Genomic DNA, 21955 nt, shown 5'->3' on the forward strand with positions numbered 1-21955 from the left:
TTGATTCGACGACCATTGACTCTTTTTATGTTTTTTATTGAAAAAACCAAAAAACAAAAAAAAAAAAAACAAAAACAAAAAAGTCAATAGTCGTCGAATCTTAGCAACCAATATTTGATTCGAGTTTTTCTATTAAATTAATTAATGTTGTTATTTCAATTAAATGATAACAATTAATTATTTATTTTTATTTGTAAATGTGGAGACCGATTATATTCCCCAGATTGCCCCCCCTCCCAAAAAGAGTAGAAACATGTTAGAGGCTCATTTTTTATTTGTGGGCGGAACGGAGATGGGTAGAAGATAATTTGTGAATGAATTTGTATAATTTTTTCAAAGAGTATTCAGTATGAGCCGAAATAAACCAAAAGAGAAGTGGAATATCAAATCAAGTGCTGAATTTATTTATTTATTTTTCGTGAGCAAATACAAACAAAGGGAATGGTTATATATGGGGATCCTTCCCACTAATGAACATTAAGTGCTGAATTTATTTTGGCATAAAAATATCTTTTAGTATTTTGTGCCGGTGAAATCTACGAAAATATTTTTTTAAGTTAATAACTTTGTTACGAGAGAAAATGGTTTTTTTTTTGAACAAATACTAATCATAAGCTTATTAAGGAGTGGAATCTATATAGATTGGGATATAGCTTGTTTTGCAGATTGGTTCTGCTGCTATATTTGCAGGTTGTTTTGTTTGCTCTTGTGTTTGTTGTTTGTTTGTTCATTTTTGGGGAGTTTGTCCCTGATTAGGAGATTGGATTTAGTTTTAACTTTTAACCGGAGAGTTGTACAGTTGAGTTTGGTTTTATAAAAGATTTAATTCATCAAACAAAAAAAATACAAAAGATCAAAGGGAGGGGAGAGAGAAATGACTTACCCCAAGAAGTGTCTTTTTTCAAAGCTTATCTCCCCTTCTTTTTATCACCTCCCTTTTATTGAATTGCAACACCCCTCGTTAGGGGTGGAATTACCCCTAGCTTTGGGGCACTACTCCCCCCAAAATTTTTACAAGTCTCTAAAATTTTTAAAATTTTCTCTAAATTTTATGTATTTTTAATGAGTTGAACCCCAAAATTAATATCTTATCCTACAAAATATTCTTCTCTCACGTTACAGCCTCAAAACAAATTTTCCTTTTCCTTATCCTACAAAATATTCTTCTCCCACGTTTTCAAAAAAGCACCCCATTAGAATAAGCATTTTTCTACATCATTTGTAATATGTTGGGTCTGTCAAATTGTCAATTTGATTACATAAAAGATTTGAGATTTAATTAATCACATCATTAAATTTATTTTTTGTAATTACCTTAAAAAATGAGAAATGTTTGATTTTAATTTTTTTTCATATTTTATTTTTTTGTCTATTTTCGTAATTTTGATGTGCAAATTAAGGTCAAATTTGTAAAATTACACGTGAATTTCACATATTTAATAATAAATTTGAAAAACAAATATTCAAAAAAAAATAAAAAATAAAAATTGGAAGACACGAAAGTGGAAACACATTACTTAAAAAATTGTGTGTGTACGAGAAAACTTTTAGCCGTTATTTTTCTTCTCCCACCAACCGACACTCCAATCCCTATCTATGACCAAACCCAGGTTCCGGCCCCTTTCTGGCTTTGACTATAATATCTCCCATATTTATTAAGTTGGAAACTAAAAGAGATAAAAACACAACGACGGAGACTCCAATCCCTTTGACATCCACTTATATATATATATATATATATATATATATATATATATAATAAAAATCCCTTTGACTCTTCTTTCACATAGTTATTTAATTAGAAAATAAATGAGAAAAAGCACAACGACAGAGACTCCAATACCTTTGACATCTTTTTGGCATATTTACTTAATTAGAAAATTAATAAGAAAAAACATAGATTTCTTATGTCTATTATTTTATGAGTAATGCTATGTATCATATAAATATTTTACAAAATAGTTGTTATTGATTATTATTTTTTTATTTTTTTCTAACTATGACCTCTCTAATATTACTAGACCTTGATATGTTAGCTTTTTGAGATATTTATGAAATATTTGTATAGTATATAACATTACTCTTATTCTAGACGTACAAAAGGTATGAAGGTTGAGTTGTTCTTCCTTCTCTTGTGTATCGTGGATTGGGATCCACAATTTGAGAGAACTCACATGTGATCCAGTTGTTCGGGTAAAAGGATTGGTAGTCCAAAATTTATTTGAATAAGTGGGTTCCATATGAGCTCTTTCTCATTAATTAACAATTTGGATAGCTAATTAATGTAAATCCTTATAATGTTTATTGCATCCTGAACAAATATTAGCAATTCTTCTTTTCTTTTCTTTTTTTTTTTTTTAAAAAAAAATATTGGGCGAATTTGGAATGGAGTGACATCCAGTTTTGTGATGATGATAAATTACAAGTCATAAGAGGTTGCTTTTCCTGAAATTAAAATGTATATGCTTGAGCTACTAAAATATTTTATTACAATTTTCTTACAAATTTATGTGACAATTCATAAATTATAAAAATAAATGTTATGTGAGCTATCATGTGACAATCTACATCTTAATGATTGACGTAATAAGTGTTAGATGTATTGTTACATCAATTTATAAACGTAATAAGTATTATGTGAACCGTCACGTAACAGTCTAAACTTTAGTGATTGATATGATAATAGATTACCTTGTTGATCTATAAGAAACTTATGGAAAAAGCTGAGTACTCCTAGGATAGTGGCATATGAGTTCATAGTTGGAGTAATGACAAGATTTATTTTTTTTTTCCTATTTATATACTATGTATATTTTATAAAAATTTAAGATAGAAATGAAGTATTTTATAACATAATATAATTATCAGATAAAGTATATATATATATATATATATTGATAAAGACAATTCAAAATAGAAATGAAGTATTTTATAAAACAATATACGTATAATATTTATCCAATTCCATAAATATGTGTTAGTAAAGGTAAAATTTAGACAACAGTAACAATTATAACCTTTGTGTTTCCTCAGTTTTCCTCTGTCTAGACTCTAGAGGCATAGTGGTGAGGTAGTGAGTGGTCAATTACAAGCCCCTCTATGGCTCTATTACTGCGGGTCATACGTAATGCTTTACTCGGTTTGCATTATTGATATATCAGGAAATTAGGTCGTCTATCTGCTTTTTACTAAAGTCTAAAGTCAATTTTTTTTTTTGTTTCCTATTCAAATGTGGGGAGGGGAAAGAATTTAAAGTCAGCTTATGTAACATCTTATCCCGGAACTACGTACATATTAAGGATGCGTTTGAAATTGTAATTTTGTAGACAAAAAGTATAATTTTAAACTAAATTGTAATAAATATACCATTTGAAAATTGCGTTTTAAAAAACTGTGATTTGAAAATACAGAAAACAGCTTTTTTAAATCACAGTCAAGATGATGCTTTTTTCTTTTGAAAACGTATAATTTTAAAGGCTAACCTGCAATTTTAAAGGCCAAACTGCGATTTTGCCAAATGTTTAACTGCGTTTTTAAAATTCACTTTTTTAAATCGCACATTTTAAAATCGTACTTTTTGAAATCGCAAACCCTAAGTGGAGCCACGGCCTTTCTTAATTTTTCAAATTTTGTTTTAATAAGTTAAATAATATATATGCTTAAAAAATTAAGTTTGATCCCTAAATTAAATTTGACCTTTATTCATATTTTGACCCTTTCAAATAAGAAATCTCCTGATCTTATCTTACTGGTATAGGATTAATATTTATTTTAGATTTTATCGTTTGCTTACCAAGTAGGAGTCAGAGAAGGAAGAGTTGGAAGTCATATCTCTTTAGGATTGGTATTGTATAAAAAAGGAATACACGCTTTGATAAAAGTCAACATTGAATCTTATCAATTTTCGCATACTAGTTCTTTTTCTTTTCTTTTTTTTTTTTTCTTTTTCAAATTCAAAAATTCAAAGGGAGATTCCACAAAGGGGGAAAGGGTATTGAGAATTGTCTTTAAAGACTAATGCTCTGTTTGTTTCGACGTAAAATAGTTTTCGTCGTAAAATGATTTCAAGGAAGTCATGTTTCTAGAAAATATTTTTCGCCGAAAGCATTTTTCGGTGTTTGACACGTACGAAAAATCACAAATATTTTTATTCAATCATATTAACATATAAAAATCAATTTTTATTCAAAACATATAAATATTAATGTAAAATAATATAAAAAAGGAATACACGCTTTAATAAAAGTCAACATTGAATCTTATCAATTTTCGCATACTAGTTCTTTTTCTTTTCTTTTTTTTTTTTCTTTTTCAAATTCAAAAATTCAAAGGGAGATTCCACAAAGGGGGAAAGGGTATTGAGAATTGTCTTTAAAGACTAATGCTCTGTTTGTTTCGACGTAAAATAGTTTTCGTCGTAAAATGATTTCAAGGAAGTCATGTTTCTAGAAAATATTTTTCGCCGAAAGCATTTTTCGGTGTTTGACACGTACGAAAAATCACAAATATTTTTATTCAATCATATTAACATATAAAAATCAATTTTTATTCAAAACATATAAATATTAATGTAAAATAATATAAAAATCACCGGTGACGAGATTCCGTCACTGACCGATAGGATTTTGGCCACTTTTACCGGATTCCTACTATTATAGCCAAAATCCGAGATAAAGGTCGGAATCCGGACAGTTTCGTCAGAATTTGGGTTGGCCGGATTCCGGCCAAAATTGCCGGAATCCGGCACAGGACAGTCGGACTCCGACCTACTTGCTGGAATCCGGCCGTTCTGGCCAAATCCCGGCCAGTCGGCAGGGATCCAGCCGTTCTGGCCGAAATATTTTGGCTAGATCCGTTCGGCCGGAACTCGGCCGTTCTGGCCATCTGTTCGGCTAGTTGGCCGTTCTGGCGGGGATGTTCTGTCTAGATCCAGCCAGCCGTTCTAGCTAGATTCTGGCCAAATGGCCGGAATACGTCCAGTTTGGTCACCGGATTTTGGCGAAGATGGCCGGATTCCATCGCCGGATTCCTGCGACATTGACCGGATGTTGTCAGATTTCGGTACCGGCAAGATTTAAGTGATGGTCGACTGCTTGAATGTGATTAATATTTATTTTAGATTTTATTATTTGCTTACCAAGTAGGAGTTAGAGAAGGAAGAGTTGGAAGTCATATCTTTTTAGGATTGGTGTCGTATAAAAAAGGAATACACACTTTAATAAAAGTCGACATTGAATCTTATCAATTCCGCATACTAGTTCTTTTTTTCTTTTTTCAAATTCAAAAATTCAAAGGGAGAAAGGGGGATTCCACAAAGGGGGAAAGGGTATTGAGAATTGTCTTTAAAGACTAATGCTCTGTTTATTTCGACGTAAAATGGTTTTCGTCGTAAAATGATTTTAAGGAAGTCATTTTTCTAGAAAATATTTTTCGCCGAAAGCATTTTTCGGTGTTTGACGCGTACGAAAAATCACAAATATTTTTATTCAATCATATTAACATATAAAAATCAATTTTTATTCAAAACATATAAATATTAATGTAAAATAATATAAAAATCACCGGTGACGATATTCCGTCACTGATCGACAGGATTTCGGCCACTTTTACAGGATTCCGGCTACTATAGCCAGAATCCGAGATAAAGGCCAGAATTCTGACAGTTTTGTCAGAATTTGGGTTGGCCGGATTCCTGCCAAAACTGCCAGAATCCAGCACAGAACGGCCGAACTCAAGCCCACTGGCCGGAATCCTACCAGAACCGCTGGAATCCGACCGTTCTGGCCGGAATTTTCTGGCTAGATCCGTCCAGCAGGCCGATCGAAACTCAGTTGTTCTAGTAAGATCTGTCCAGCCAGCCGGCCATTCTGGCCAAGATGTTCTGTCCAGATCTAGCCAGCTGAGATCCGGCCGTTCTGGCCAGATGGCCGAAATACGTTCAGTTTGGTCACCGAAATCTGGGCTGACCGGATTCCGACAAAAATGGTCGGATTCCGGCGACATTGATCGGATGTTGTCGGATTTTGGTACTGGCAAGATTTCGGTGATGGTCGACTGCTTGAACGTGAAGGTTGACTATGTCATTTAAAAGGGGTCAAATGCGTCTGGCGTCTTCAGAAAATGGTTTACGCTTCTAAAAAGCGTAAATCATTTTCTGAAATTTATTAAGCATTTTTGGTCAAATAGAAATAATTTTTCGGTTAACTATTATTTTTGCCCCTACCAAATACTGAAAAATGTCAAAATCATTTTCCAGAAATCATTTTACGCCGAAACAAACTGAGCATTAGTATAATTTATGTTTTCCATCAGAAGTATTTACAAATTTAGTAAAAATATGTTCCAACTTTTGACAACAATGACATTATAAACAAAAATTTTTTTAACATCAACTCAAAGATATTGAAGGCAAATCCTTAGCTACAACATGAGTTTTCTGATTGTAGAAGCAACAAAAAGGTGGATCATCAGATTACTCGCTCGAATTTGCAAGCCCAACCATGTTGAGCATATTGCGATCCTCCTTAAATCTTTCTAATACAGTAGTACCTTTGGTAGCCTCATGACTTCTTTGTGCTCCTATGGGAACAACCCTCCAGCATTCTATCACTTCCGGACATATTCGGCTGGTCTTGGAAAGGCAAGGACTACCAAATGTGGTACAGTTGATTGTGTGCCCCTGATCAAAGCTTGCAGAGAGAAACATGTTAGTTTTTGTGTTGGCTACATTCTGTTGGATAAAATCACTTCTATGTAATGTTGCTACTTTCACATGGATGCTGCTTTATCCAGAGTCTACTCTTAAGCTTTTTTCTTCAAGAAGATTCTGTGAAGTTTTCAAGGAAGTTTATTTTGGTTCCCTGTCAGCCGTCCGGACGACGTGGTCTCTCGTCCGGACGCTCATCAGTCAGCAACATCTGTCCGGACGACGAGAACTTTCCGTCCGGACGCCCATCAGTGTCTAAAATCTTTGAACAGTTCAAGATTGCATCCGTCCGGACGTATTGGTAAATCGTCCGGACGCTCTTTAGAGTTCGAGAAGATCCCAGTGTTCCAGTGCATCCGTTTGGACGACGTGGTTATACCGTCCGGATGTCATTCAGTGTTTGACAAGTATTAGGGTTTCTGCCTCAAGACACAGTTATGGGAAGACGGCCGCTACAGTCCGGACGATGTCCTCCATAAGGCAAGTTGTGCACTCTAAGTTCAACCGTCCGGACGATCAAGCTTCAAATATGGAAATTACGTGCACCAGTTCAACCGTCCGGACATCAGCCTTCAGGGTTCGGACACTCCAAGCCTTATTATGCTAATTACGTACAGTTGAAGTGCAACCGTCCGGACGCTAGGGCAACACCTTCCGGACGTGGCCTTGTTATGGGAGCTTTCAGTGCTACTTTGGAAAGGCGGTTGCAGTTGACCATCCGGACGCTCGGTCAAGCCGTCCGGACACCCTCCCGTATTTTGGACATAAAATTTTACTCAAATATCAGATTGGGACGAAATCGGCGTCGTTGGAAAGCTAACAAAATTTTCTATAAATTGAGCGTCCAGACGACCACTATACTCGCCCGGACGGAAGCCGTCCGGAAGGAAAGATTTGCTCGTCCGGACGGCCCTGGCTCCCATCCGGACGCGCGTGCCTCAGACTCCGTTTTTTACTCAATTTTGAATTTCCAAAGCCTATAAATAAGAGGCTTGAGGTATGCTTTCAACACTTAATTCGGTGGTGAATTCTTCACAGCTTAAAGAGGGTGTTTAGGGAGATATTGAAAATCTGCTAGCTCTCTAGTTTAGGGAGATAAAAACAGTTGTAGGTACTCAAAAGTCTCTAAACCATGGGCAAAGATTCTTTGCCGCGTTCAATTTAGAAAAGATTTTTCAAACCATTAATATATGGTGTGCCCAAGCTACCAAAGACATTTTCCCATCTGCTTAATTTTAACAGCATTTTCTCTTTTTTTTGGAAAATTTTAATACTTCATTCCGTACTCAGGAAATTCGAGCTTTTTTCTCTAACAATATAATGTCACATATACAATTGAAAGACTTTACAATTCAAATTTTGTCCGTCACTTATTAACTGTTGCTTTAGCTAACCTATGTGCAACAGAGTTTGCTTCTCTTCTAGTGTGACAAATTTGCCAACTTTGCATCATACTCAACACCCCAAGCGTATCTTCCACTAACTGATCATATCTACTCCAATTTCATTCTCTTCTAGTGTGGCATGCCTTTTTGTTTGGCACTTACTCATTTAGAGTAGTTACCACAAAACATTAAAGGTCTCTCGATCTACCAATTAATTAATGCCTTGCAACCATTTGGGGCTTCACTTTATAACTCCATCATATTTAAACAAACAATATCAGTTGGATTCGGTTTGGGTCTAGTTTACCAGCTGAAAATAGACTAGTTAGAATATTGAGATATGTATCTCTTGATTCTCTAATATCCTATTATGGGATTCGTGTCTCAATTTCAAACAATATAGTTTCAATTTAAATTGAACCCAAGCGAATTGAAATAGCTTTCAGATATTAATTTATTCAACAGTCAGCGCAAACAATTAAGCAGTACGGGACAGCTTTCAGATTACTTTGATACATTCGGATTCTACCATAAGTCGTAGGATTACCAGATTTACTCGATCAAGCATGTTCATTTGTTTTTAAGTACAAAATATCTCTTACCAAATTTGACAGTAAAGGCAAACCCGGCCATAACTAGACTTGTAATGCTTTCACTATCGTTAAATGTCAATGTCAAAGCTCATCGCGTGAAGAATATATAAGCAGCCAAGCATGAATGCACCTTAATTTGCGCATGCAAGGACTGTGGAAGATTCCCAATATTTATAAATGTTAGTCTTTACTAGATAACAAAAAACCATTTTGAAAAAAATAGAAACCAACATACTTTCTTCAAGAAGTTTATTCACTATAAGATGAGATTCTATTAGAAGTAATACAATATAAATATAATGAGAGTTAATGAAGTTTTTAATCGATTAAAATGTTAATTATATAATTAAATTATTTGTCGATGAGCTTAAGATTTTGAAAATTTAGTGATTTTAGATGATACAAATTAGAATCGTAGTCTTGAGTTTAAACTTTCACTCTATAATTTATTTTCATTTTAATTAAAATTAATAGTGTAGTCTTTGGGAATATCCAAATAGTGTATCTCCAAAGACTATTCACTATTAACTCAAAGACTTTTCAATCTTCCGTACGCGATTTGGAATTCAACAAAAAAACTGTTTTTTGCTAGGAAATTGTGGAGTTGAGATGACAGGAAGCCCCACCTTTGCAGGAGATTGGCGAGGGAAATCTTCATGTAATGGGATTGCTGGGAGAATTTGGACGGAATTAGGGTTGAGGATTGAAGGTTGTGGAAAAGAAATGGGTTTAATTTTATATCTAGGGAAAATTGGTGATTGCATTGTTTGGGAGTTAATATGAAGAGATGGAGTGTGCTTTTGGTTAGAACCCTCGTTGCGACTTGAGATTAGGTGCACCATCTCCTTGTGCAATATCCATTGCCACCGCTCCACTCGTTAATGTTATTGTCCTAATTCTCTCACCGCTCGTCGCCGTCCTCTTTGATGCCATCCTGTGCTCATGTTGCAAGAGAGGGAGAGAAAAGGAATGGGCAATTTAAAAAATGACATAAATTTCTTACAAACTGATTATTTGTACGAAACTTCTACTAACAAGCTTTTAAAAGTGACATGTAAAAAATTTGTGTCATTAAAATATATATATATATATATATATATATATATATATATATATATATATATATATATATATATATATATTGACTTCTGGCAGATATGGCTTCTAGCTTGTTGGTGATTTTTGGCTACGCTAGAGTGAAGTGAACGTACACTTTAAGGGACGGCCGGACTAGGGCCATTAACGTTCATATAGACAGTACTCCAAGCAAGCGTTGACTTTGACGGACATAGTGCTGTTGCCTTCGATCTGGATATTATGGTCATGAGACTCTTCACCGGTTGACATTCTCCTCGCATGAAGAAAGCCTAAATCCATGGGCTATGCTCGATCGTCTATAAATCAAATTCTTTTTATCGAAATATTTAAGTTTCTTAAACACATAGAAGGATATAGCACGAAATTCGTTCAACTTTCTGCACGTGAAAACAATATAAAAGGAACCAATTTGAGGTGTTTATTGTATATATTGCTGTTACATGCATGCACCAACACGAAGTTTGGTTGGATGGAATACATTGCAATTGCAGACAAAGTCAAACAATTGCGAGTGTGAATTGAAACAATTACATAAATTATCAAATTATTTGAATCAAACATATATATATATATATATATATATATATATATATATATATATATATATATATATATATGTTTGGGTTATTAAGAACGGTGCTTTTCTTTGCCATCCCTAATAGCTTTGTTGGTGGTGCTATGACCACCGTCCAGGACTAGGTTGAGGCCACTCACGTACTTAGACTCATCGCTCACCAAGAACAGTGCTGCCTCTGCAACATCGTCGGTCCCTAACACCACCCCTTTCAGATTTGCAGCTGAACAAATCATGTCTTCTAATGTTTTCTTATCCTGTATTCCAGACACATTCCTTAGCAAAGGAGTGGCCACGCCGGACGGTGATACGCAATTAACTCTAATTCCATACTCCCCCAACTCCACACACAAATTCTTGGTCAATCCCACCAGCGCATGCTTGGACGCCGAGTAGATGTGCGGGGTTTCTCCATGTATCACTGACGCAGTGCTTGACGTGAATAAAATGCTGCCTTTTTTTCGCTGGAATCATTACTTTGGCAGCGTGTTTGGCTGCTAGGAATCCCCCCAAGATGTTCACATTAAAGACCCTGTTGTATTTCTCGCGGTCAAACTCTAAGATGCCGTCATCAGCGTTGGTAATTCCTGCGTTGCTGAACAATATGTCAAGTTTCCCATGCTTTGAGACCGCGGTTTTGACAGCATTTTGGACATCAGATTCGTTGGTAACATCACAATGGACATAGGAGATGTCATCAGCGGTGCCTATGTCGCGGCAAACGGAGTGCCCAATGTCATCTTGGACATCAGCAATGATAACCTTAGCGCCATGCTGAACGAATAGCCTTGCCGTAGTCTCGCCAATTCCACTGGCGCCTCCGGTTATCAAAGCTACCTTTCCTTCCAACCTGCATAATCAAAAGCTTAATTAGTTTTCTTTCTTTTGTTTCGATGGCCAATACATGCATGCATGGATCAAAAAACTGGTGTTATGATTCAATAGAGAGACATGCACCGATAGCTTTGCTTACCTCTTGAAAATGGGAGCCGGCGGCAACGAAGCACCTTCCATCTTTAGCTTATTGTTTGTGAGAATGTGAGAATGTTTTTCAATGTGAAGATCAGCTGGTTTGGAGGGCCTTTTATAATCAAAAAGGCTGTGTTTATTTCTACGAAACCAGCAACATTTTACAATTAATTTCCAATGGTGCATGTGCGTGGGGCTCCACTGGATGTTCTTATCCATTTCATTGTATACTAAAAGTCATTCAAACGCTTTTAATAAAATTTAAAAAATGTTAAATTGTATAAACCGTTAAATATATTAATTTTAAATTCTAATTATAAAATAATTATTATCTATTTAAGGTGTGAATGTACTGTGATGTTTTAGTGTGATGTTAATGTTTACTGCATGCATCAAAAGTAAACAATATGAACGCGGAGTTTTCTTTTTTCATGTAAAATTGATTCGACGACCATTGACTCTTTTTATGTTTTTTATTGAAAAAACCAAAAAACAAAAAAAAAAAAAACAAAAACAAAAAAGTCAATAGTCGTCGAATCTTAGCAACCAATATTTGATTCGAGTTTTTCTATTAAATTAATTAATGTTGTTATTTCAATTAAATGATAACAATTAATTATTTATTTTTATTTGTAAATGTGGAGACCGATTATATTCCCCAGATTGCCCCCCCTCCCAAAAAGAGTAGAAACATGTTAGAGGCTCATTTTTTATTTGTGGGCGGAACGGAGATGGGTAGAAGATAATTTGTGAATGAATTTGTATAATTTTTTCAAAGAGTATTCAGTATGAGCCGAAATAAACCAAAAGAGAAGTGGAATATCAAATCAAGTGCTGAATTTATTTATTTATTTTTCGTGAGCAAATACAAACAAAGGGAATGGTTATATATGGGGATCCTTCCCACTAATGAACATTAAGTGCTGAATTTATTTTGGCATAAAAATATCTTTTAGTATTTTGTGCCGGTGAAATCTACGAAAATATTTTTTTAAGTTAATAACTTTGTTACGAGAGAAAATGGTTTTTTTTTTGAACAAATACTAATCATAAGCTTATTAAGGAGTGGAATCTATATAGATTGGGATATAGCTTGTTTTGCAGATTGGTTCTGCTGCTATATTTGCAGGTTGTTTTGTTTGCTCTTGTGTTTGTTGTTTGTTTGTTCATTTTTGGGGAGTTTGTCCCTGATTAGGAGATTGGATTTAGTTTTAACTTTTAACCGGAGAGTTGTACAGTTGAGTTTGGTTTTATAAAAGATTTAATTCATCAAACAAAAAAAATACAAAAGATCAAAGGGAGGGGAGAGAGAAATGACTTACCCCAAGAAGTGTCTTTTTTCAAAGCTTATCTCCCCTTCTTTTTATCACCTCCCTTTTATTGAATTGCAACACCCCTCGTTAGGGGTGGAATTACCCCTAGCTTTGGGGCACTACTCCCCCCAAAATTTTTACAAGTCTCTAAAATTTTTAAAATTTTCTCTAAATTTTATGTATTTTTAATGAGTTGAACCCCAAAATTAATATCTTATCCTACAAAATATTCTTCTCTCACGTTACAGCCTCAAAACAAATTTTCCTTTTCCTTATCCTACAAAATATTCTTCTCCCACGTTTTCAAAAAAGCACCCCATTAGAATAAGCATTTTTCTACATCATTTGTAATATGTTGGGTCTGTCAAATTGTCAATTTGATTACATAAAAGATTTGAGATTTAATTAATCACATCATTAAATTTATTTTTTGTAATTACCTTAAAAAATGAGAAATGTTTGATTTTAATTTTTTTTCATATTTTATTTTTTTGTCTATTTTCGTAATTTTGATGTGCAAATTAAGGTCAAATTTGTAAAATTACACGTGAATTTCACATATTTAATAATAAATTTGAAAAACAAATATTCAAAAAAAAATAAAAAATAAAAATTGGAAGACACGAAAGTGGAAACACATTACTTAAAAAATTGTGTGTGTACGAGAAAACTTTTAGCCGTTATTTTTCTTCTCCCACCAACCGACACTCCAATCCCTATCTATGACCAAACCCAGGTTCCGGCCCCTTTCTGGCTTTGACTATAATATCTCCCATATTTATTAAGTTGGAAACTAAAAGAGATAAAAACACAACGACGGAGACTCCAATCCCTTTGACATCCACTTATATATATATATATATATATATATATATATATATATATATATATATATATATATATATAATAAAAATCCCTTTGACTCTTCTTTCACATAGTTATTTAATTAGAAAATAAATGAGAAAAAGCACAACGACAGAGACTCCAATACCTTTGACATCTTTTTGGCATATTTACTTAATTAGAAAATTAATAAGAAAAAACATAGATTTCTTATGTCTATTATTTTATGAGTAATGCTATGTATCATATAAATATTTTACAAAATAGTTGTTATTGATTATTATTTTTTTATTTTTTTCTAACTATGACCTCTCTAATATTACTAGACCTTGATATGTTAGCTTTTTGAGATATTTATGAAATATTTGTATAGTATATAACATTACTCTTATTCTAGACGTACAAAAGGTATGAAGGTTGAGTTGTTCTTCCTTCTCTTGTGTATCGTGGATTGGGATCCACAATTTGAGAGAACTCACATGTGATCCAGTTGTTCGGGTAAAAGGATTGGTAGTCCAAAATTTATTTGAATAAGTGGGTTCCATATGAGCTCTTTCTCATTAATTAACAATTTGGATAGCTAATTAATGTAAATCCTTATAATGTTTATTGCATCCTGAACAAATATTAGCAATTCTTCTTTTCTTTTCTTTTTTTTTTTTTTAAAAAAAAATATTGGGCGAATTTGGAATGGAGTGACATCCAGTTTTGTGATGATGATAAATTACAAGTCATAAGAGGTTGCTTTTCCTGAAATTAAAATGTATATGCTTGAGCTACTAAAATATTTTATTACAATTTTCTTACAAATTTATGTGACAATTCATAAATTATAAAAATAAATGTTATGTGAGCTATCATGTGACAATCTACATCTTAATGATTGACGTAATAAGTGTTAGATGTATTGTTACATCAATTTATAAACGTAATAAGTATTATGTGAACCGTCACGTAACAGTCTAAACTTTAGTGATTGATATGATAATAGATTACCTTGTTGATCTATAAGAAACTTATGGAAAAAGCTGAGTACTCCTAGGATAGTGGCATATGAGTTCATAGTTGGAGTAATGACAAGATTTATTTTTTTTTTCCTATTTATATACTATGTATATTTTATAAAAATTTAAGATAGAAATGAAGTATTTTATAACATAATATAATTATCAGATAAAGTATATATATATATATATATATTGATAAAGACAATTCAAAATAGAAATGAAGTATTTTATAAAACAATATACGTATAATATTTATCCAATTCCATAAATATGTGTTAGTAAAGGTAAAATTTAGACAACAGTAACAATTATAACCTTTGTGTTTCCTCAGTTTTCCTCTGTCTAGACTCTAGAGGCATAGTGGTGAGGTAGTGAGTGGTCAATTACAAGCCCCTCTATGGCTCTATTACTGCGGGTCATACGTAATGCTTTACTCGGTTTGCATTATTGATATATCAGGAAATTAGGTCGTCTATCTGCTTTTTACTAAAGTCTAAAGTCAATTTTTTTTTTTGTTTCCTATTCAAATGTGGGGAGGGGAAAGAATTTAAAGTCAGCTTATGTAACATCTTATCCCGGAACTACGTACATATTAAGGATGCGTTTGAAATTGTAATTTTGTAGACAAAAAGTATAATTTTAAACTAAATTGTAATAAATATACCATTTGAAAATTGCGTTTTAAAAAACTGTGATTTGAAAATACAGAAAACAGCTTTTTTAAATCACAGTCAAGATGATGCTTTTTTCTTTTGAAAACGTATAATTTTAAAGGCTAACCTGCAATTTTAAAGGCCAAACTGCGATTTTGCCAAATGTTTAACTGCGTTTTTAAAATTCACTTTTTTAAATCGCACATTTTAAAATCGTACTTTTTGAAATCGCAAACCCTAAGTGGAGCCACGGCCTTTCTTAATTTTTCAAATTTTGTTTTAATAAGTTAAATAATATATATGCTTAAAAAATTAAGTTTGATCCCTAAATTAAATTTGACCTTTATTCATATTTTGACCCTTTCAAATAAGAAATCTCCTGATCTTATCTTACTGGTATAGGATTAATATTTATTTTAGATTTTATCGTTTGCTTACCAAGTAGGAGTCAGAGAAGGAAGAGTTGGAAGTCATATCTCTTTAGGATTGGTATTGTATAAAAAAGGAATACACGCTTTGATAAAAGTCAACATTGAATCTTATCAATTTTCGCATACTAGTTCTTTTTCTTTTCTTTTTTTTTTTTTCTTTTTCAAATTCAAAAATTCAAAGGGAGATTCCACAAAGGGGGAAAGGGTATTGAGAATTGTCTTTAAAGACTAATGCTCTGTTTGTTTCGACGTAAAATAGTTTTCGTCGTAAAATGATTTCAAGGAAGTCATGTTTCTAGAAAATATTTTTCGCCGAAAGCATTTTTCGGTGTTTGACACGTACGAAAAATCACAAATATTTTTATTCAATCATATTAACATATAAAAATCAATTTTTATTCAAAACATATAAATATTAATGTAAAATAATATAAAAAAGGAATACACGCTTTAATAAAAGTCAACATTGAATCTTATCAATTTTCGCATACTAGTTCTTTTTCTTTTCTTTTTTTTTTTTCTTTTTCAAATTCAAAAATTCAAAGGGAGATTCCACAAAGGGGGAAAGGGTATTGAGAATTGTCTTTAAAGACTAATGCTCTGTTTGTTTCGACGTAAAATAGTTTTCGTCGTAAAATGATTTCAAGGAAGTCATGTTTCTAGAAAATATTTTTCGCCGAAAGCATTTTTCGGTGTTTGACACGTACGAAAAATCACAAATATTTTTATTCAATCATATTAACATATAAAAATCAATTTTTATTCAAAACATATAAATATTAATGTAAAATAATATAAAAATCACCGGTGACGAGATTCCGTCACTGACCGATAGGATTTTGGCCACTTTTACCGGATTCCTACTATTATAGCCAAAATCCGAGATAAAGGTCGGAATCCGGACAGTTTCGTCAGAATTTGGGTTGGCCGGATTCCGGCCAAAATTGCCGGAATCCGGCACAGGACAGTCGGACTCCGACCTACTTGCTGGAATCCGGCCGTTCTGGCCAAATCCCGGCCAGTCGGCAGGGATCCAGCCGTTCTGGCCGAAATATTTTGGCTAGATCCGTTCGGCCGGAACTCGGCCGTTCTGGCCATCTGTTCGGCTAGTTGGCCGTTCTGGCGGGGATGTTCTGTCTAGATCCAGCCAGCCGTTCTAGCTAGATTCTGGCCAAATGGCCGGAATACGTCCAGTTTGGTCACCGGATTTTGGCGAAGATGGCCGGATTCCATCGCCGGATTCCTGCGACATTGACCGGATGTTGTCAGATTTCGGTACCGGCAAGATTTAAGTGATGGTCGACTGCTTGAATGTGATTAATATTTATTTTAGATTTTATTATTTGCTTACCAAGTAGGAGTTAGAGAAGGAAGAGTTGGAAGTCATATCTTTTTAGGATTGGTGTCGTATAAAAAAGGAATACACACTTTAATAAAAGTCGACATTGAATCTTATCAATTCCGCATACTAGTTCTTTTTTTCTTTTTTCAAATTCAAAAATTCAAAGGGAGAAAGGGGGATTCCACAAAGGGGGAAAGGGTATTGAGAATTGTCTTTAAAGACTAATGCTCTGTTTATTTCGACGTAAAATGGTTTTCGTCGTAAAATGATTTTAAGGAAGTCATTTTTCTAGAAAATATTTTTCGCCGAAAGCATTTTTCGGTGTTTGACGCGTACGAAAAATCACAAATATTTTTATTCAATCATATTAACATATAAAAATCAATTTTTATTCAAAACATATAAATATTAATGTAAAATAATATAAAAATCACCGGTGACGATATTCCGTCACTGATCGACAGGATTTCGGCCACTTTTACAGGATTCCGGCTACTATAGCCAGAATCCGAGATAAAGGCCAGAATTCTGACAGTTTTGTCAGAATTTGGGTTGGCCGGATTCCTGCCAAAACTGCCAGAATCCAGCACAGAACGGCCGAACTCAAGCCCACTGGCCGGAATCCTACCAGAACCGCTGGAATCCGACCGTTCTGGCCGGAATTTTCTGGCTAGATCCGTCCAGCAGGCCGATCGAAACTCAGTTGTTCTAGTAAGATCTGTCCAGCCAGCCGGCCATTCTGGCCAAGATGTTCTGTCCAGATCTAGCCAGCTGAGATCCGGCCGTTCTGGCCAGATGGCCGAAATACGTTCAGTTTGGTCACCGAAATCTGGGCTGACCGGATTCCGACAAAAATGGTCGGATTCCGGCGACATTGATCGGATGTTGTCGGATTTTGGTACTGGCAAGATTTCGGTGATGGTCGACTGCTTGAACGTGAAGGTTGACTATGTCATTTAAAAGGGGTCAAATGCGTCTGGCGTCTTCAGAAAATGGTTTACGCTTCTAAAAAGCGTAAATCATTTTCTGAAATTTATTAAGCATTTTTGGTCAAATAGAAATAATTTTTCGGTTAACTATTATTTTTGCCCCTACCAAATACTGAAAAATGTCAAAATCATTTTCCAGAAATCATTTTACGCCGAAACAAACTGAGCATTAGTATAATTTATGTTTTCCATCAGAAGTATTTACAAATTTAGTAAAAATATGTTCCAACTTTTGACAACAATGACATTATAAACAAAAATTTTTTTAACATCAACTCAAAGATATTGAAGGCAAATCCTTAGCTACAACATGAGTTTTCTGATTGTAGAAGCAACAAAAAGGTGGATCATCAGATTACTCGCTCGAATTTGCAAGCCCAACCATGTTGAGCATATTGCGATCCTCCTTAAATCTTTCTAATACAGTAGTACCTTTGGTAGCCTCATGACTTCTTTGTGCTCCTATGGGAACAACCCTCCAGCATTCTATCACTTCCGGACATATTCGGCTGGTCTTGGAAAGGCAAGGACTACCAAATGTGGTACAGTTGATTGTGTGCCCCTGATCAAAGCTTGCAGAGAGAAACATGTTAGTTTTTGTGTTGGCTACATTCTGTTGGATAAAATCACTTCTATGTAATGTTGCTACTTTCACATGGATGCTGCTTTATCCAGAGTCTACTCTTAAGCTTTTTTCTTCAAGAAGATTCTGTGAAGTTTTCAAGGAAGTTTATTTTGGTTCCCTGTCAGCCGTCCGGACGACGTGGTCTCTCGTCCGGACGCTCATCAGTCAGCAACATCTGTCCGGACGACGAGAACTTTCCGTCCGGACGCCCATCAGTGTCTAAAATCTTTGAACAGTTCAAGATTGCATCCGTCCGGACGTATTGGTAAATCGTCCGGACGCTCTTTAGAGTTCGAGAAGATCCCAGTGTTCCAGTGCATCCGTTTGGACGACGTGGTTATACCGTCCGGATGTCATTCAGTGTTTGACAAGTATTAGGGTTTCTGCCTCAAGACACAGTTATGGGAAGACGGCCGCTACAGTCCGGACGATGTCCTCCATAAGGCAAGTTGTGCACTCTAAGTTCAACCGTCCGGACGATCAAGCTTCAAATATGGAAATTACGTGCACCAGTTCAACCGTCCGGACATCAGCCTTCAGGGTTCGGACACTCCAAGCCTTATTATGCTAATTACGTACAGTTGAAGTGCAACCGTCCGGACGCTAGGGCAACACCTTCCGGACGTGGCCTTGTTATGGGAGCTTTCAGTGCTACTTTGGAAAGGCGGTTGCAGTTGACCATCCGGACGCTCGGTCAAGCCGTCCGGACACCCTCCCGTATTTTGGACATAAAATTTTACTCAAATATCAGATTGGGACGAAATCGGCGTCGTTGGAAAGCTAACAAAATTTTCTATAAATTGAGCGTCCAGACGACCACTATACTCGCCCGGACGGAAGCCGTCCGGAAGGAAAGATTTGCTCGTCCGGACGGCCCTGGCTCCCATCCGGACGCGCGTGCCTCAGACTCCGTTTTTTACTCAATTTTGAATTTCCAAAGCCTATAAATAAGAGGCTTGAGGTATGCTTTCAACACTTAATTCGGTGGTGAATTCTTCACAGCTTAAAGAGGGTGTTTAGGGAGATATTGAAAATCTGCTAGCTCTCTAGTTTAGGGAGATAAAAACAGTTGTAGGTACTCAAAAGTCTCTAAACCATGGGCAAAGATTCTTTGCCGCGTTCAATTTAGAAAAGATTTTTCAAACCATTAATATATGGTGTGCCCAAGCTACCAAAGACATTTTCCCATCTGCTTAATTTTAACAGCATTTTCTCTTTTTTTTGGAAAATTTTAATACTTCATTCCGTACTCAGGAAATTCGAGCTTTTTTCTCTAACAATATAATGTCACATATACAATTGAAAGACTTTACAATTCAAATTTTGTCCGTCACTTATTAACTGTTGCTTTAGCTAACCTATGTGCAACAGAGTTTGCTTCTCTTCTAGTGTGACAAATTTGCCAACTTTGCATCATACTCAACACCCCAAGCGTATCTTCCACTAACTGATCATATCTACTCCAATTTCATTCTCTTCTAGTGTGGCATGCCTTTTTGTTTGGCACTTACTCATTTAGAGTAGTTACCACAAAACATTAAAGGTCTCTCGATCTACCAATTAATTAATGCCTTGCAACCATTTGGGGCTTCACTTTATAACTCCATCATATTTAAACAAACAATATCAGTTGGATTCGGTTTGGGTCTAGTTTACCAGCTGAAAATAGACTAGTTAGAATATTGAGATATGTATCTTGATTCTCTAATATCCTATTATGGGATTCGTGTCTCAATTTCAAACAATATAGTTTCAATTTAAATTGAACCCAAGCGAATTGAAATAGCTTTCAGATATTAATTTATTCAACAGTCAGCGCAAACAATTAAGCAGTACGGGACAGCTTTCAGATTACTTTGATACATTCGGATTCTACCATAAGTCGTAGGATTACCAGATTTACTCGATCAAGCATGTTCATTTGTTTTTAAGTACAAAATATCTCTTACCAAATTTGACAGTAAAGGCAAACCCGGCCATAACTAGACTTGTAATGCTTTCACTATCGTTAAATGTCAATGTCAAAGCTCATCGCGTGAAGAATATATAAGCAGCCAAGCATGAATGCACCTTAATTTGCGCATGCAAGGACTGTGGAAGATTCCCAATATTTATAAATGTTAGTCTTTACTAGATAACAAAAAACCATTTTGAAAAAAATAGAAACCAACATACTTTCTTCAAGAAGTTTATTCACTATAAGATGAGATTCTATTAGAAGTAATACAATATAAATATAATGAGAGTTAATGAAGTTTTTAATCGATTAAAATGTTAATTATATAATTAAATTATTTGTCGATGAGCTTAAGATTTTGAAAATTTAGTGATTTTAGATGATACAAATTAGAATCGTAGTCTTGAGTTTAAACTTTCACTCTATAATTTATTTTCATTTTAATTAAAATTAATAGTGTAGTCTTTGGGAATATCCAAATAGTGTATCTCCAAAGACTATTCACTATTAACTCAAAGACTTTTCAATCTTCCGTACGCGATTTGGAATTCAACAAAAAAACTGTTTTTTGCTAGGAAATTGTGGAGTTGAGATGACAGGAAGCCCCACCTTTGCAGGAGATTGGCGAGGGAAATCTTCATGTAATGGGATTGCTGGGAGAATTTGGACGGAATTAGGGTTGAGGATTGAAGGTTGTGGAAAAGAAATGGGTTTAATTTTATATCTAGGGAAAATTGGTGATTGCATTGTTTGGGAGTTAATATGAAGAGATGGAGTGTGCTTTTGGTTAGAACCCTCGTTGCGACTTGAGATTAGGTGCACCATCTCCTTGTGCAATATCCATTGCCACCGCTCCACTCGTTAATGTTATTGTCCTAATTCTCTCACCGCTCGTCGCCGTCCTCTTTGATGCCATCCTGTGCTCATGTTGCAAGAGAGGGAGAGAAAAGGAATGGGCAATTTAAAAAATGACATAAATTTCTTACAAACTGATTATTTGTACAAAACTTCTACTAACAAGCTTTTAAAAGTGACATGTAAAAAATTTGTGTCATTAAAATATATATATATATATATATATATATATATATATATATATATATATATATATATATATATTGACTTCTGGCAGATATGGCTTCTAGCTTGTTGGTGATTTTTGGCTACGCTAGAGTGAAGTGAACGTACGCTTTAAGGGACGGCCGGACTAGGGCCATTAACGTTCATATAGACAGTACTCCAAGCAAGCGTTGACTTTGACGGACATAGTGCTGTTGCCTTCGATCTGGATATTATGGTCATGAGACTCTTCACCGGTTGACATTCTCCTCGCATGAAGAAAGCCTAAATCCATGGGCTATGCTCGATCGTCTATAAATCAAATTCTTTTTATCGAAATATTTAAGTTTCTTAAACACATAGAAGGATATAGCACGAAATTCGTTCAACTTTCTGCACGTGAAAACAATA

At 34.7% G+C, this 21955-nt stretch overlaps 1 pseudogene; it reads right to left on the reverse strand.

Annotated features, from left to right (window-relative positions):
- Positions 1–10177: 10177 nt before the first annotated feature.
- On the reverse strand, positions 10178–11462 carry LOC133872941 (short chain aldehyde dehydrogenase 1-like; annotated as a pseudogene).
- Between the last annotated feature and the right edge of the window lie 10493 nt (positions 11463–21955).

The sequence above is a fragment of the Alnus glutinosa genome, chromosome 7 (genome assembly GCF_958979055.1).
Source record: "Alnus glutinosa chromosome 7, dhAlnGlut1.1, whole genome shotgun sequence".
Taxonomy (NCBI): Eukaryota; Viridiplantae; Streptophyta; class Magnoliopsida; order Fagales; family Betulaceae; genus Alnus; species Alnus glutinosa.